The sequence below is a fragment of the Neopsephotus bourkii genome, unplaced genomic scaffold (genome assembly GCF_033783945.1).
Source record: "Neopsephotus bourkii isolate Nb327-2 ecotype Australia unplaced genomic scaffold, CSIRO-AGI_Nbou_v1 NB_698, whole genome shotgun sequence".
Taxonomy (NCBI): Eukaryota; Metazoa; Chordata; class Aves; order Psittaciformes; family Psittacidae; genus Neopsephotus; species Neopsephotus bourkii.
In genome coordinates, this window is record NW_026901197.1 from 148,890 (window position 1) to 164,708 (window position 15,819).

Sequence of the window (15,819 nt, forward strand, 5' to 3'; positions counted from 1 at the left end):
CTTAAAGGGGGCTTACAAGAAAGATGGGGACAGAGCCTGTAGTGAAAGGACAAGGGGGAAAGGTTTTATTCTGAAAGCAGGGAGATTCAATTATATTTAAAGAAGAGATTTTTTTTGCTGTGATGGGGGTGAAACCCTGAAACAGGTTGCCCAGAGCAGGAGTAGGTACTCCAATCCTGGAAACATTCAAGGTCAGGTCCAACATGGATCTGAGCAACCTGATATAGCTGAAGATGTCCCTGATCATTGCAGGAGTGCTGGACTGGATGAGCTTCGAAGGTCCCTTCCAGCTCAAAGCATTCTGTGATTCTCTGCCCACTATTACCCTGCAACAACATACCATTAAAGTAATTGTCCTTAGGTTAGACATCATCATCCACAGATCATAATTTGTGGTGCTGCGCAAAAGAGTGACACTGCCTCTGTAGCTCTCAGCCATTCTGGGAAAACTCTCTCAATGGTATTGACAAATGGCAATATTGATGGCAGAATAAAAGCAGTACTGTAAACTCAAAGCCAGATCTCTATTTCACTCATCGTAAGATTCATTGTTTTCAAGCCTTTAGGCTCATCCTTGAGAACGGGGAGTGCTTCTTGTACCACCTTGCTGCCCAGACTACTGTCTAGGTTTCTGGCTGCTGGCAGATAGGCTTCTGAAGAAGTCAGCAGATAATCCAGTTTTGAGACATATAACCCTCCTACTGGTAGTTAAAAAGCCTTCTTCCTTCTTGTCACAATCTTGTTTAGATAGTGAAAAGTCTTTTACCTTGTCCCTGTGAAATTTGTACAATCTCATAATAGCTTTGATTTTTCTTAATCCTATCATCAAAATAGTTAACTCATATTTGAACTATGCTATTATACCTAGGCTGTAAAAGTCAAAACAATCAAGCTATTTTGGAACAGCCACTAATACACCATGTATTTTTCTCTCTGTGCATTCCTCATCTAGTCTATTCAGAAGAAGGATAAAAGGCTTATTTTACCTTGTTTATTCCCATTCAGTGTACACGCAAACATTGAACACAAACATCATCTCTTCCTAGAGATTATGAGTCACCCTGCTTCAAAAGGTGGAACAAAACCCCAGGTGTTGACAACCACACGTATTGTGAGAAACAAAGTACTTGAGAAATTGTAAGACTAGAATGTTCATAACCACATCTCACCTCCCCAGAAATGTCTGGTTTGGTTTGTGGGTTTTTGGGGGGTTTGCGTTGGTTTGGTTTTTCTCCCCTTGCTTGCAGAAGATGATACAATCTTTCCTTCTTCAAAGTTTCACATCAGATGTAAGTCAGTCTACCTGAGACTGCATACCAATATGCTGCTAAAGCAATAACTAAAAGATATTTTTCTAAGGTTGACCCTCCCCTATGTCTTCTCTCTAGTTAATCCTTAATGAAAAAAATCCTTTTTATTTAGATTTAGTTTCAAAAGAGAAGCCTGCATGTTTCAGCAGTCAATCAGCAGAGAGGCTTAGGTAAGTCTGGCAAGCCCAGGGACAGCACCACCCTCAGTAGTCTCCTAAGGCCAGTGTTTTCTGGCAACTGGTCAGGTATTCTTCCCTTTAAAGTCTTTGACTTAAGTACTTGCACAGAACATTCCTTGAACTGAATTAGACTGCTGTTAAGACATTTTGACTCTCGTACAGAAAGAACACAGATTAGCTGTGTTGTACATTTTGTAATTCCATAGACTTCATCTAAAGCCCCTTTTCTTGCTGCAAATTACAGAAAGGGATTTCTGTTCCTTCTTTCTTAACACGTCAAGTTGCAGTCTTTAGTGATAAGACATTGATTCTGCTTTGCTCTGTTTCATTTCTTATTTCTGTGTAACAGAAAGCTGATGGACATCACCAGCCACTATGCAAGGGAGGGTGGCTGGCTGCTGTAAAGTGCTCTTTGTGCTATTGGGCTTTTATCGCTTCCAATTGTAATTAATAACAGATAAAACTGGAAGGAAAGAGCTGAGTAAACAAGCTGGAAAATGTTATTTTTAAATGTAGATATTAAACAATGTGAAGCCAGATAAGGAACAAAAGGTACTATTTATAGTACTACATATCTTACAACAGGTTATCGTGTCAGTGTCCAAACAACTGCCTGCTAAAATTAGTGTCTCTTCTGCTTTTGCTTTCTTACAGCTCAAAGGAGGTTTTCTTTACTTTTCCTTCTTCTCTTCTGCCACTGACACAACAGAAAGCTTCCTTCACAGGTGTGCTGCCTGGAGTGGCCCGGCTGTGCTGGCTGCATCAGGTGCATAGGGAGGGCAAGAAGGAGTGGCAGGCCCCAGGAGGTCCTGGTAAGCTTGGGCTGCTCTGCTCAGTCTCCCAGGAAAGATGGACTTCCCAAAGGGTCTGTCATGGGACCAGCAAAGGTCTCTTGAAATGGCATCACTTTTTCTGCCATATTTTTGATAAAAGCACAAAAAAATATCAGGGTGCTGGAGCTTTGATTAATGTTTGCATGAATAAAAACATGGGATTCAATAGCTCACCAAAACTGGGCATTCAAAAGCAGATGTTTATGGTCCAGACCTCATTCTCATTTATAATCCACTGCAACAAGCAAGACTGCACATGTGAAACTGTAATCATCTTCTCATTTTGCACCTGTTCAATGATGAGTATTAAAGTTGTTCTGTGTTTTGATGAGCAAGGGATGTTGTGTGTATCAATATTTTCCAAGGTTCTGGGAAACACGGGTAAAAAAAAAAAAAAAAAGCAGTTAAAGTGATTAAGTGTAGGGCCAGTTATTCTGACTGCTGTGATTATGTTAGGCTCATACTGAAAAAGAACCCCTTTGCAACTGCCTTTGCAATTCCAGTTTCACTTGGAGAGTCAGGACAGAGGGTCTCTAAATCCAATGTCCACTCCAGAGATGTCCAGAAAATTACATCTGCTGCTGGCTACATCTCTCATGACAGTCCAGCAGACTTAAGTGTTGTTTGAAAACACTGAACTCAACATTGACAGTCTTTAATGCTCTGCTTTTGAACTGTGGGCAATATAAAGGAACAGATGCCTGATGTTAGAAGACAGGCTGCCTTTCTCTGCGAGAAAAGGGTACAAATATCTATTCTTGCTTTTATTGAGCATTTGCTGCATACCAAAAATAGCATACCTTAAAGGGATTTGGACAGTGTGGTTGTGACTTGGAAATACGGAAAAGGGAAAAGAGGATACTAGTAGAATCATAGAATGGTTTGGGTTGGAAAAGACCTTAAGATCATCAAGTTTCAACCCCCCTGCCATGGGCAGGGACAATTCACACTAAGCCATGTCACCCAAGGCTCTGTCCAACCTGGACTTGAACACTGCCAGGGATGGAGCATTCACAACCTCCCTGGGCAACCCATTCCAGTGCCTCACCACCCTAACAGGAAAGAATTTGCTCCTTATATCCAATCTAAACTTCCCCTGTTTAAGTTTTAACCCATTACCCCTTGTCCTACCACCACAGTCCCTAATGAAGAGTCCCTCTCCAGTGTCCTTGTAGGCTCCCTTCAGATACTGGAAGGGACTATGAGATACTGAGATAGTCTTCAGATACTGAAGACTATGAGGTCTCCACACGGTTTCTATTCTCCAGGCTGAAAAGTGCCTATCTTCATACAGGAGGTGTTCCAGCCCCCTGGTTGTCCTCCTGGCCTCCTCTGGACTTGCTCCAACAGCAACATACTGCAGGGCAAAATGACCTCTGTACCTTGAATGACTGAATAAGCTGAAATCAGAAACTGATGTAATATATGCAGCTTGGAACTAATGATTAATAAATGCATGCAAAAGCTTTATATTTTGAAAGCAAATATATGAATTTAAGGTTATACAACCTGCTGGCTCTTTAGAGGCGTATCAATGTTTTTCTTTGGATATAGGTGTCCAATTTGAGCATAAACATTTGTTTTTCACTAAGTTCTTCTTTGAAAAGAATGAAAATCTCAAACACTTAGATTACTCACAAACAATGACATAACAAGTCTGACACAATGTGAATTTAATAGAGCTTTCATTAAGAAAAATGACCTCGCACATAGTATTTATAACAATTTACTGGTTTCCTATCTGAATAGAAAAGAATAATCAACTAGATGACAGATAAATATCTGCTCTATTTTATTCCCCTTCAGTTTCATTACATACTAGGACAAGAACTTTTAAATAAAAAAATAATGTTAATCCATGGTAAAGATTTAATGTTTAACCCCTTCAAACTTAGGAAGTGATGCTATTACCTATCGCAGCTGTAGTTTACCTGTATAGAAATACTTGTCTGGCTGATGAGTATGTAAGTGTGGAAGACACTGCTTTAAGAAGATGGGTCTATGCAAAATGAAACTTAACAGTATTTCATTGTGGTATCTTGCTTTTCTGTATTTTTTCTTCCAAAGGTGAGAAAATCTTGGGCATAGGGATTGGAGCAAGCAGAGGGAACGGAGTCTTCAGGGAAAGAACTGGAAGGAAGCTGATTATCCTTCAAAGCTCATGTGTTTCCAAGACAGTATCTATTTATAAGGGTTGAAAATTGCCCTTGTAACAGCAAAATGCAGACTGTAGCAGTAGCCATATCCCTTAGTAAGACAGCCTCTGAATAAATGATCACCAGTCCAGGGCTGCACATTCTAGAACAAAATCATTATCCTTACTGTGCACTACTGCTGAGACATCTCCCAGCAGGTATGGGCTTACTTTGGATTATGAGTGTTATTTGCATAGAAAAATCTAGTGATTCTTGCAGTGGGTGAATCCTTTAAGAAGCTGAGGAGACATTCTTGCTAAGCACTGTCTGCTCTGCGTATGTCTCTGGGTATGTCTTAGTATTAATGAGGTTTTCCACAAGTAGGCGGAAGTGGTAGCCTGCATATATATGGTTTAAAACTGAACTGCAAGTTGCTGTGCTTTTAGTAAGGTATGAGTGCTTCTTGCTAGTCAGACTTGATTTTCATAAGCACCGTCACATGAACTAAAGCCTTTATGAACAGTGGTTTCTCTTTCATAAAAGGTATTCTCTAACATCCTTGAAAGGTGGAACCTGGAAATTTTTAGCAGGTATCACTGCTTTGTTCTTAATCTCCTGTCGTCTTCTTTTCCCCTTTTTGAATTTCGTGTACCTGCATCTGTACACAGTCTTCCTGATGCCAGTATTTTTCATACAGATATTTTCTCAGGTCCCCTAAATTTTGCACGTTTTTTCTCCTTCTATAGCTTCAGCTATTTGAGATCTGTTTGAGCACCAAATGTGTTCAGGCAGATATTCAAAACATAACTAGGGCTTAGGCCTGCTACTACATTTTGTTTATTGGAAAGAAAGGTAAGTGTAGTTAATTATGAGCTAACACTGCACCTGGAATGCCAAGTTACAATTTTTAACACTGCTGATACTAAAAACTTCCTTTAATCATCCCTCAAGGTCCACATAACTTTACTAGCTAAGAAAAGACAATAAATCATTGTATTGCTTTTCCTTTCATCAGTCACAGTTCACATAATTTGTCATTTGAGCTGTTTGAAGGCATTACAATTAAAGAAATACCTGACCTGTTGGCACTGGGGCTATTAATTACATGACCATGGGTCACTTGTTGAGGACAGAAATATACCTTCTTGTCTGCTGGTTGAAAGCGGTTGAAAGGAACAAGGTTGGAAGGAAGCAATGTGTTTCTTGAGAGTAATATGCCATGTTATGCCTTTCAGTGCATGTTCCACTTAAACTTAGACAGGCAGACTTGAGAAAAAGTTGGACTCAAGGTCTTTATTCATGCCTTGAAATGGTTTTGAATTCAGAGTTTTGAAGATGGATGATCTGACTGCTTCTATAGGAAGTTTTTTTGCATTTTGAGGAAGCCAGGAGGCCTTGCACCAGACCTGGACTGGTGAGTTGTTCATGAGTCTGTGCTTCACAGTGAAGAGAAGCATTGGGCTCTATTTCAGAAACAGGGGACTGAAAATACTCAATCTCTGCTTCAGCTGCTTGCCTTCATTGCTATTTCCTGGCACTATGGAGGGAGATGTACTTTGGCTTTCTTGCTCAGAAGGAAGTGTTAAGAAGGAGAAACCTCTGGTGTTCTCACCCTGGCAGTGCCTGCACTTCCTAATAAGCTGCAGAAGGGGAGGGTGGGCTGACACAGGTGTGCTCAACATCTATTTGGAATGATTTATGGCAAGACAGTTCTTAGAAAATTCCTGTGGCTCTGTACTTATTTCCAGGAAAGAAAAGAATCCTCTCATGGAATAGGAGAAGAGCAGTTTACTCTCATTTACTGTTAGGGCTTTCATTAACAGATACACAGAATCATAGAATCACAGAATAGTTAGGGCTGGAAAGGACCGTAAGATCATCAAGTTCCAACCCTCCTGCCATGGGCAGGGACACCTCACACTAAACCATATCACCCAAGGCCTCCTCCAACCTGGTCTTAAACACTGCCAGGGATGGAGCATTCACAGCCTCCCTGGGCAACCCATTCCAGTGCCTCACCACCCTAACAGGAAAGAATTTCCTCCTTATATCCAATCTAAACTAGACCCAGCTGTAGGACCTTGCTCTTGGCATGGTTAAGCTTCATGAAGCTGGCATTCCTTCCCACCTCACAAGTGTGTCAAGGTCCCTCTGGATGGCATTCCTTCCCTCCAGCGTGTCAACTGAACCACACAGCTTGGTGTCATCGGCAAACTTGCTGAGGGCGTACTCAATCCCACTGTCCATGTCAGCGACGAAGATGTTAAACAAGACCCGTCCCAACACCGATCCCTGAGGGACACCACTCGTTACTGGTCTCCAGCCGGACATTGAGCCATTGACCACAACTCTTTGTGTGCAGCCATCCAGCCAGTTCTTTATCCACCGAGTGGTCCATTCATCAAATTGACGTCTCTCCAATTTAGAGACAAGAATGTCGTGTGGGACAGTGTTGAACGCTTTACACAAATCCAGGTAGATGACATCAACTGCTCTACCCCTGTCCATCAGTTCTGTAGCCCCATCATATAAGGCCACCAAGTTGGTCAGGCAGGATTTCCCCTTAGTGAAGCCATGCTGGCTGTCACCAAGCACCTTGTTGTTTTTCATGTGCCTTAGCATGCCTTCCAGGAGAATCTGCTCCAAGATTTTGCTAGGCACAGAGGTGAGACTGACTGGTCTGTAGTTACCTGAGTCATGCATTTTCCCCTTCTTGAAAATGGGGGTTATATTTCCCTTTTTCCAGTCGTCAGGAACTTCACCTGACTGCCATGATTTCTCAAATGTGATGGCCAGCAGCTTATCTCTGTATCCTCCAGAACAATCACTGGCATCACATTTCTTCCTCAGAAACATTCACAATCACTGGAGACTTTTGTAATGATGTTTTCCCAATGTACTCTTCAACAGAATTATGAGATGTGTGTGTGCTTGTGCATGTGCATGTATGCACTTACCGCTGGTATGGAAAAAGATAACACTGGGTCCTCAAGTTATTTCCATAACCTACACAAAGGTTTTCTGAGAGGGCATCATATATCTGTCAATAATAATTTTGCAGAATGATTATTTTTATTCAAACCAAATTCTGAATCTACAACAGTCAGGTTTTAATGAGACCTTAATACAAGCATCACACTGCCCTGGATATCCTTCTTGTTCTCCTTTGGCACTCTTACTGGAATTAAGATAACAGTAAGAGGTTTAAATCCTCAACCCAATAAAAAATATTTTTGTTTACAAATTGGATCCAGCTGAAGCTTTTGTACCAGGTTTCCCTTATTACTTGTTGACGGCAAATGGAGAGACCCTTTCCACTTAATTATCTCATTGGATTGACAGCTGCATTTGTAATGTACTATAGGACTACACCTGTCATACAGATTTTAGATCTGGATAGCTCATTCATATCTGCCTATACACCAGTAAATCATATAATCATAGAATAGTTAGGGTGTTCTTTAGAACTGAGCACGGATGAATTCCTTGTGTCTGGGGGAGTTTACACAAACAGGGGAGTTTTCTGGCCTAAATTTCTAGTTGCATATTCAGAGTTCACAAGGGTAAAGTGAAATGATGGCTTTTTAAATGGCAGCTGGATGTATTTATTGGACTTGTTTGGAGGCACCATTGTTAAGCATCATACATCTAGAGATGAAGATGAACTGTCATGCTCCTCTTGGGAAACACTTCAATGACATGGCAGTTCAGCTCACTTAAAGCTGTTATGGCTGCCAAAGGAGATCATTGCTAGGAGGGTACCTGCAGAAATATCAGTGGGAATCACTCTCTTGGGTAGTGGGGAATCACTCTTTTGGGGATTGTGATACCCAAAAAGGGTAGGAGTATAAATTTGCCTATAGATAAAAACCACATGCAAAGTCTCTCAGTATTCTTTTCTTCCCCCTTGCCTTATGTGGGTTTTTTTCTACTGAAGTATTTTCAGTGGAGCAGTTGGGAAATGGCCAACTGGTGCCAGAGTATACCAGTTTGATTGAGGGGTAGTGATGCAGGGATCATAGCTGTGGACCCTCAAGATTCAATCCCTGAAGAATGGACCAGAAGCTTACCTGGTCTGGGGCTCAACACAGTCATGGAGAGAGCTTATATCATTAAGTTATCCCCTTCTCACACTGTTTGAAATAGGGTCCTCTTTAATGGTAAAAAAGCATTTTTCACCCAGCAAGAAGATCCCTCCTATCCTTCCACTGCCCTGCTAGTGGACTTAGCCTGTGTTAACTCCAGGAAGCCAGATGAGTTTCATGATTGTTGTCGGTGGAGCTGTGTCTCAGTTGCATGTGCACACACTCTCTCTGACCCTGGTACAGTGTAACTGGGATATCCTGAGCAGATCACTTAGCATGTCTCTACAGGTGCAAAGCTCCCTCTTCAGTTTGGGGAGAATATACTCATTTTAGCCATGAGGCATGCATACAAGAAAATGTAGCTATAGATAAAAACCTTACAACTTTCCCAAATAAATCTGTTGTTTACAGTCCCTGACCAAGGAGCTGCTCATAATTTCCCATAAGATTATAAAACAGGTGACAGATTTTTATTATCCCGTTTCCCCTGAGATTAATTTGAACACTAATGAATCAAATCTGTTGAGAGAACGTGTAATAAATTAGTGTCTTCATAACAGTTATTTGGAGAGTATCTCAACTCCCTCGGAGATACTGCTTTGTTCCGTTGATGAAATGGCTGTTCTGTGAGGCACAGAATGATGCCCTCAAACAAGAAGCTGTACAACTAGTGTTCACAGAACAAGGTGTTTGCCAATGCCTGAGCTTGTTGCTGTTTACTGAGATGTGCACTCTCTCTATTCTTCCCTTTCTAACCCCACTGTAATTCAGTAAATGCTGCTTGATGTAGGATCTCAGGAGGGTTGTTGAATATATTGCTCCTTCTTGGGCAGCAGTGAGGAAGAAAGCGCCTAGAAGTTACTTCAGGCAAGACAACTCGCATCCATCTGATCCCAAAATTGTTAACCTTACAGTTCACTAGCTTAGTGCTTGGCATCAACTTATTGCAAAACAACAATTTCAAATACCGCCTCTCTCAATTTACTGCATTGTTTTGTTCTTCTCACTGGTTGTACAACTTGGTTACTCTCAGTTCCTTTCACCACAATCTTAATTTTCTGTGTGCTTTCACACATTCTGTTTCCTGATGTTTCCAGCGTTGGTTTTGAGCTTTTTCTCAAGAGTGTTACTTTCCCTTCACTTGAAAATGCTTCTTTTCAAACTTTGTCCTTGAGCAGAGTGAGATGGGTGAATTAATGCAAGTGGGAGATTGCCCCAGGCAGTTGCTGGAAAGGATTTAGACTGAGAAGGACAGTTTGAAAGCTGCCTGAGAGACTGACTCATGGAGGTCAGCTTGGCTTAAGAAATTAGTGAAGCACAGTGTATCACTCATCTAAAATGCATAAGAGGGGCACAGTGACTCAGAGAATGTATGATAGTTTAAAAGCAGAAAACAAACAAACAAACAAACAAAAAACCTCCAAACAAAAGAACGGTCACACATAGGGGAAGCAGGTAAAGGTTAAGAGACAGAATAGTTTTCTCCCATCAGTTCTAGAAAAAAAAGTTTTAATAGCTGTATCTATTTTTCAACCCAGAATAAATGTGCATCAGTCCAATGCAAATTTCAGGTGTTCTTTCAGTTGTTTCTTCAGGCAGAATACAATACTTTTTTTTTATTTTCCCGTTGGTCAGTTCTGTGTTCTCATCAGTGATGAGACTGTGCATTGAGTTCATCACTATGACAAGTCTCAGTTATCTGGTGGTAATCCATGGGGAAACGTCGTATCAGAGTTTCTCTGAGTCAGAATTAGACCTGTGCTTGCAATGTTAGAGCAAGTCTTCCAGGAAGTAGTAAATATTGTCAGGCATGACAAGGTCTGTGCAGGAGAATGATTTCTGCTGGTAGACTCACGTGACAAATGTTTCAATGCATTGAGTTGACAGGGGAGAATAACCTGGTAAGCTTGGGTCTGACAAAGTCCAATGAAGTCTGTAGGCTTTGATGTGTATACACTTGGGCATGCACACTTCTTGGCCAGAGACATTGTTAAGCAGTTTATCTGTTTTGTTTCTTTCTGCACGAAGGCACGCTTGGGGACCAGTCTAACTGAACTCAGGATAGCTCTGAAGTAGGCGTTTGATTAAGTGCTCTGAGTGGGACTGAAGTGTGTTTGAAAACATTTTTTCCAACCATGAATGGCCACGTATATTTAATATCTTGGTACATCTTTTTAAAGCACTCTAATGTAGTTACAAAACAACACTCAACCACATTGTTTTCCACTTCGGTGACCTTTTCCTGTTTTGTGCAAAGTGCATACAAACGTGAACACCCTGTCTGCTGAAAGGACAGGAACCACAGTTTCTCGTCTTAGGACTTCTTAATGCTGCTCACTCTTTCTACCCTTCCCAATCAGTACTGCTCTTCTAGAAGACGTATTTTGTTAAGCACTGTACGTCTAACCACAACCACCATCACCAAGGAACCAACGAGCCACAAAATAGTTCTTTTTTTTTTTTTAAATAGTTATTTTCTGTGGAGGTGATTTAGAAGGTTTTCTTTCATACGTTTTACTTACTAACTGGGTATCACTTGGAACCCTGAGTCCCTGTCACCATTTGGGAGATGACTGAAAACTGTCCATGTCTGTTAGAGCCAGAAGTTTCCTGATTCCATTATACTCAAAACTGCATATAAGGCTAACGACAATGAACTACTTAACTAAGAATATATCAGCAAGCTTCTGGAGGCATTATGTCTGCCATAAGTGTCTAAAGATAGAAGCCAGACAAGCGAGAGGTGTATTTTTTATTTACTCAGGTTGAGGTATCTAAAAAAAGAGACAGGTCTTCTATCACTCTCAAAGTCTAAAATAGAAGCAGAAACTTTGAAAGCTAAATGAAAATTCGATGGAAAAAACTCACAGTTCACTGTGAAGGTCACTGCTAAACTTTCACTGGAGGAAGTATCTGCTCTGCTTGAAATGAGAGCTAAAATTAGCTCAGCTCCATCTCAAAAGTCCAATAATCCATGTTGTGGGCTGAGCTATCACATCCTGTTGCTAAACTTCTATTTGCAATATTTTACTTCCTTTCTGAAGGCTCACTCTTTGCCAGGTACCACAGCTTCTCTTGGCATCACAGAAACACAGCTACTTGTGTTCACATTCTTACCTTGTTGTAAGTTCAATTGAGCATTACCTTTCTGCATTATTTTGCATCTGCTGTGGGCTATAACTATGCTCTTTAGACAAGAAAGTGTGATGTACTTGTTACACAATAAATTCCCTGTGGTTGATATGAGCCAACAGTGACTGCTCTCAATACTTATAAACAACTGCTCCATGTCAAATGATGCAGCATACTAAAGGCCAATTTTAAAGAACACACAACCCAGAAGTGCTCAAAATTTAGACTTGAAATAGAGATTAGATAGAACTAAAGTTTCCCAAAATGTCCCCTGTGCTGGAAAAAATGCCTGGGTCAGTTTTTAGCTGTGGAACTGATTTATCATTTTCCCTTTTGGTACTCCTGAATTTCTTCTCTTAATGCAGCTCTGCAGGAAAGTGGCTGCTATGGTGCTGTGAGGCACGTGTATATTTTATTGCACAGCCTGTGACCAGCCTGTGCGGTCAGTAGCTGTATCCAGACAAATTTTCCTTGTTCAGAGGGCAATATTTACCCTTCTAGCTAGTGGATTTAGTCATTTTGCCAGCAGGTTTTCAGTCTTAGTTCTAGCTTTGTTTGCACTTGACAAATACCTTCCCCTGTTCTTTTTCCCTTGTACTGATGAGGAGCCTTACTCAAGGTACTGGCTTCCCTAGTTAAAAAAACAGATGTCCAATAGCTGCTCAAGGTCTTTGGCCATTGGTGGACCATGCAGCTAAGGTCAGGAAGAGAAAAGTACCACACTGGCATACCTACCTTCCCTGGGTGACAAATGCTAATACTAGCCTCAATCAGAAAAGAATGGTGGAACAGAAAGACCAAAGGGAGCTGCTGGAAAAAGCATCTAGTGGGGGATTTTAACTTTCAGACCTAGCTATTTAGGGCAAGCTTTTATTCATGTTTTCTTTTATCCATCCTGTCTTATGCACTACTTGCCCTCGTTTTGATTCCTAAAGAGGCCAGCAAAGCATATATATATATCTTTATTTCCTAGATACTTTAACTTTCATTAGAAGCCACATTTCGCATGTGATTCTTTTTTTGATACAGTGACTTTACTAAACACATGCTTCAACTCTTCAGATTAACAGTCAGGACAAGTGTCTCCAATAAATGAAAGGTAGCGCCAGTCACTTTTAAATATTTACATAAATACAGAAAGTACTCTTACCTGGAAGAGCTGTAATGCCCTATGTATAAAGCAAAATGAAGTTAAAGTACATTTAGAAAAAATTCTAATGTATGCAAGACAACAGCTTATTGAAAAGCATGGTTCTCAACTCTACAGAACCTCTGAACATGTCATGTGTGTCATGTTGTGCCTTCTGCTTTGTTCAGGATTGCTTCTGGCATGTCTTGCTTTGGTAGCGAAGAGCCTCTGTAGTACCTGCAGTGTGAAAGGAAGTGCTGGCTTGCATCTGATTACCCAGTAACATAGTTTTCTGTAAACTACCAACTCTTCTACCTTCAACTGTAACTTCTCAGAGTTCCTCTGTATCTAGGCATGCATAAGACACGCATCACTGTCTTGCTGAGTCTGAATATTGTATACAACTGTTGAGGAACAGGAATAATGACTTGTACTCCTGCCTGCCAAAACATTAACTCATTTTGTTCCACAAGCTTAGTTAATTGCAGAAAATAAGGCAGTAATGTTTTTAATCTCCTAAATACTTGTTCTTCTCTTTTGTGCTTCATGTTTATAAAATATAGTCAGATATGGCCTATACATGTCTAGTTACTGGCACCATGTGCATGAAAAACAGGTATGTTTTGTCTTGACTGAAAGAAACACCATGGAGACAGATAACCTCTGACATGTGCTCTTATCCCATAAATGTCAGAACTCTGTTCCTGTGTTATTTGTGTTATCTGAGAACCAGTAACACTAACTTCTACTCTATGGATTCAGGAAACTGTTTTTCTACCCATAGAAAGGAAATCAATGCTAAGCCTAATCAGTAGGAAACTCTCTCCTGTCCTGTGTCTTGCCATAGCTGAAGACTGAAACTGGAAAAGGGGAGCAGGAAAGGAAACCAACTGACTGAAGCAGTGAACTCTTTGTTCTATTTAGAGGATTCTGACTACCCTTTGGCATAATTCCCTTTAACAAGGAGGTTTTATGTTTAAGGCATTTGGGCACTGCAAAGGGCTACAGGAAAAAAAAAAAAAAAAGAAGGAAAAAGAATCTAGATAGCTCTTTTAAGGCACAAACCACTACTCTGATTGTTCCTCAGGTCTGAAGCCAAGTGTGTCTAATACTGGCCATGATACTTTACCATCAAAGGCCTTTGTTCCTTCTGCATGATTGATGCAGTTGCATAATGGGCCAAGTGATCTTTTATATGGGAGGCAGGGTAACTCTGGGCATAACTGTTATTTCACTGGCATGTGATGTCTTAAATTCTGGTCCCACCAAGTTCCAGCAGCATACTGAAAACCACCAGTTCTTCAGCAGAAGCAGTAGCAGCATCTGGAGAAAGCTGCTGCTGGTAGAAAGGATGGCCAGGTTGCCAGGTTACTAAATATCTCCTGGACAGACACTCTTTGACTAAGTGAGCACTTAGGAGCTGTTCACACTGAAATGCAGAGTCAAGGGTGTGTGTGATTCCTACAGGACACTGCATGAGTATTTGCATGTGTCTGTCGTTAGGTTAAACTGTTTCTTATGGATAGGTAATACAGCTGGCACTCTTGGTTCTCTCCAGTACATTTGCAAGGGGTCAAATAGAGGCTGCAGAGAATCTTATTGAGGGAAACATGTATCTGACAGTATTGTCTGTGCAAACACGTCATTAACTATAAACCTTGCAAAGTTTAATATCACAGTTTTGATCAAACTCTAGAAGTAAGGGCAAAGGCTTTAGGGCCTTTACTTTTGCAGTACTGTTAACTTTGAGGTCAGTATAATCTTTGGTTTGGTCTGGGATGTACAAGAAAAACAAGTCAAGCTGTGAAAAAACAAAATGAGAATACCACAGTGAGCAAACCTGTGGTCTGACTTCACTCTTAGAAGTAGGTGCTGTATGAAGGTGTTACTGCACTTCCTGAGTGCAGGGGCTAGTGTCTGAAATCAAGCTGTGAGAGAAATCTGAGTCTCTTTGACACTGACTTCATCTGATACTAACACTTGATTGGAGCTGTATTATTTCCCATACTCAATCTTTGCACTGGCGGAAGACTTTTCAGAGCCATCCATCCATCCTGACCATGTAAGTACTCATTAAACTCCAGAAAATAGAGTTTTGTGTCCTTGGGAACCTAATTCAGGATCCTATAACCAGCACAACTGCAGTCCTGCCTTCTGGCTGGCCCCAGCGATCCCACACTGAACCAACAGTGTGGGGACAGACTAGTGGCACCAGCTGAAGAAACAAAAAAACTAGCACAGTCTATGTGACCACTAGGCTAAGCACCCTCTTTTCTTGAGATTTTTTCTGTGAAAACATAGGATTGCCTTAAGCTTTTGGTAGTTTACCTACTTTTTAATTAGTAGATCACTTCAAATAAAACTGTGAAAGAATTGAAGTCTTTGTAAACTTTGCCAAGCTTCAAACAAGGGAAGTGAAGACACACAACTTACAGCAGAAACAAGTGCTTTGTGCTAGCTGTGCAGTGAGTTAGGGAGGACAAATTGTACCATACCTGTACATGAGGATGATCTGTGACAAAATCCAACAGAGGAAGTGGCACACTGAAACTGCACAGGATCATCAGAGCAATATTTAGTTCTGTATCTAGCTCAGTTTTCATGTGTCTTGAACTTTATTTGGTGAGGCAGCCTATGCCAGATACCCCACAGGCTACACAATGAATATGTTACTGGAAGCAGAACAGCAAGTGCCCTGGTGAACAGAGAAAGCGTGGAACACAAAAGCAGAGCATGTACAGACCCGTATGGGATGGTGGGAAGATGATGGTATGAAGCTGGTGGGGTTGAAAAGGATAAACTGGAAGAATGAAATGAGGGGGATGAGCTAGGGAAGGAGTCAAAAAGAGAAATGAAAGTCAATCACTAAAATACAGTAAGATTAGCACTAGTTTCTCCAGACATAATTATTCTCCTCTGACAAGTCTCAAAGGATTGTGAATTGTGTAATTCTAATAACAGTTTCTGTAGGGTGATGTTCTAGAAATAAGCTGTGTAATTTTTATCACCCACATAT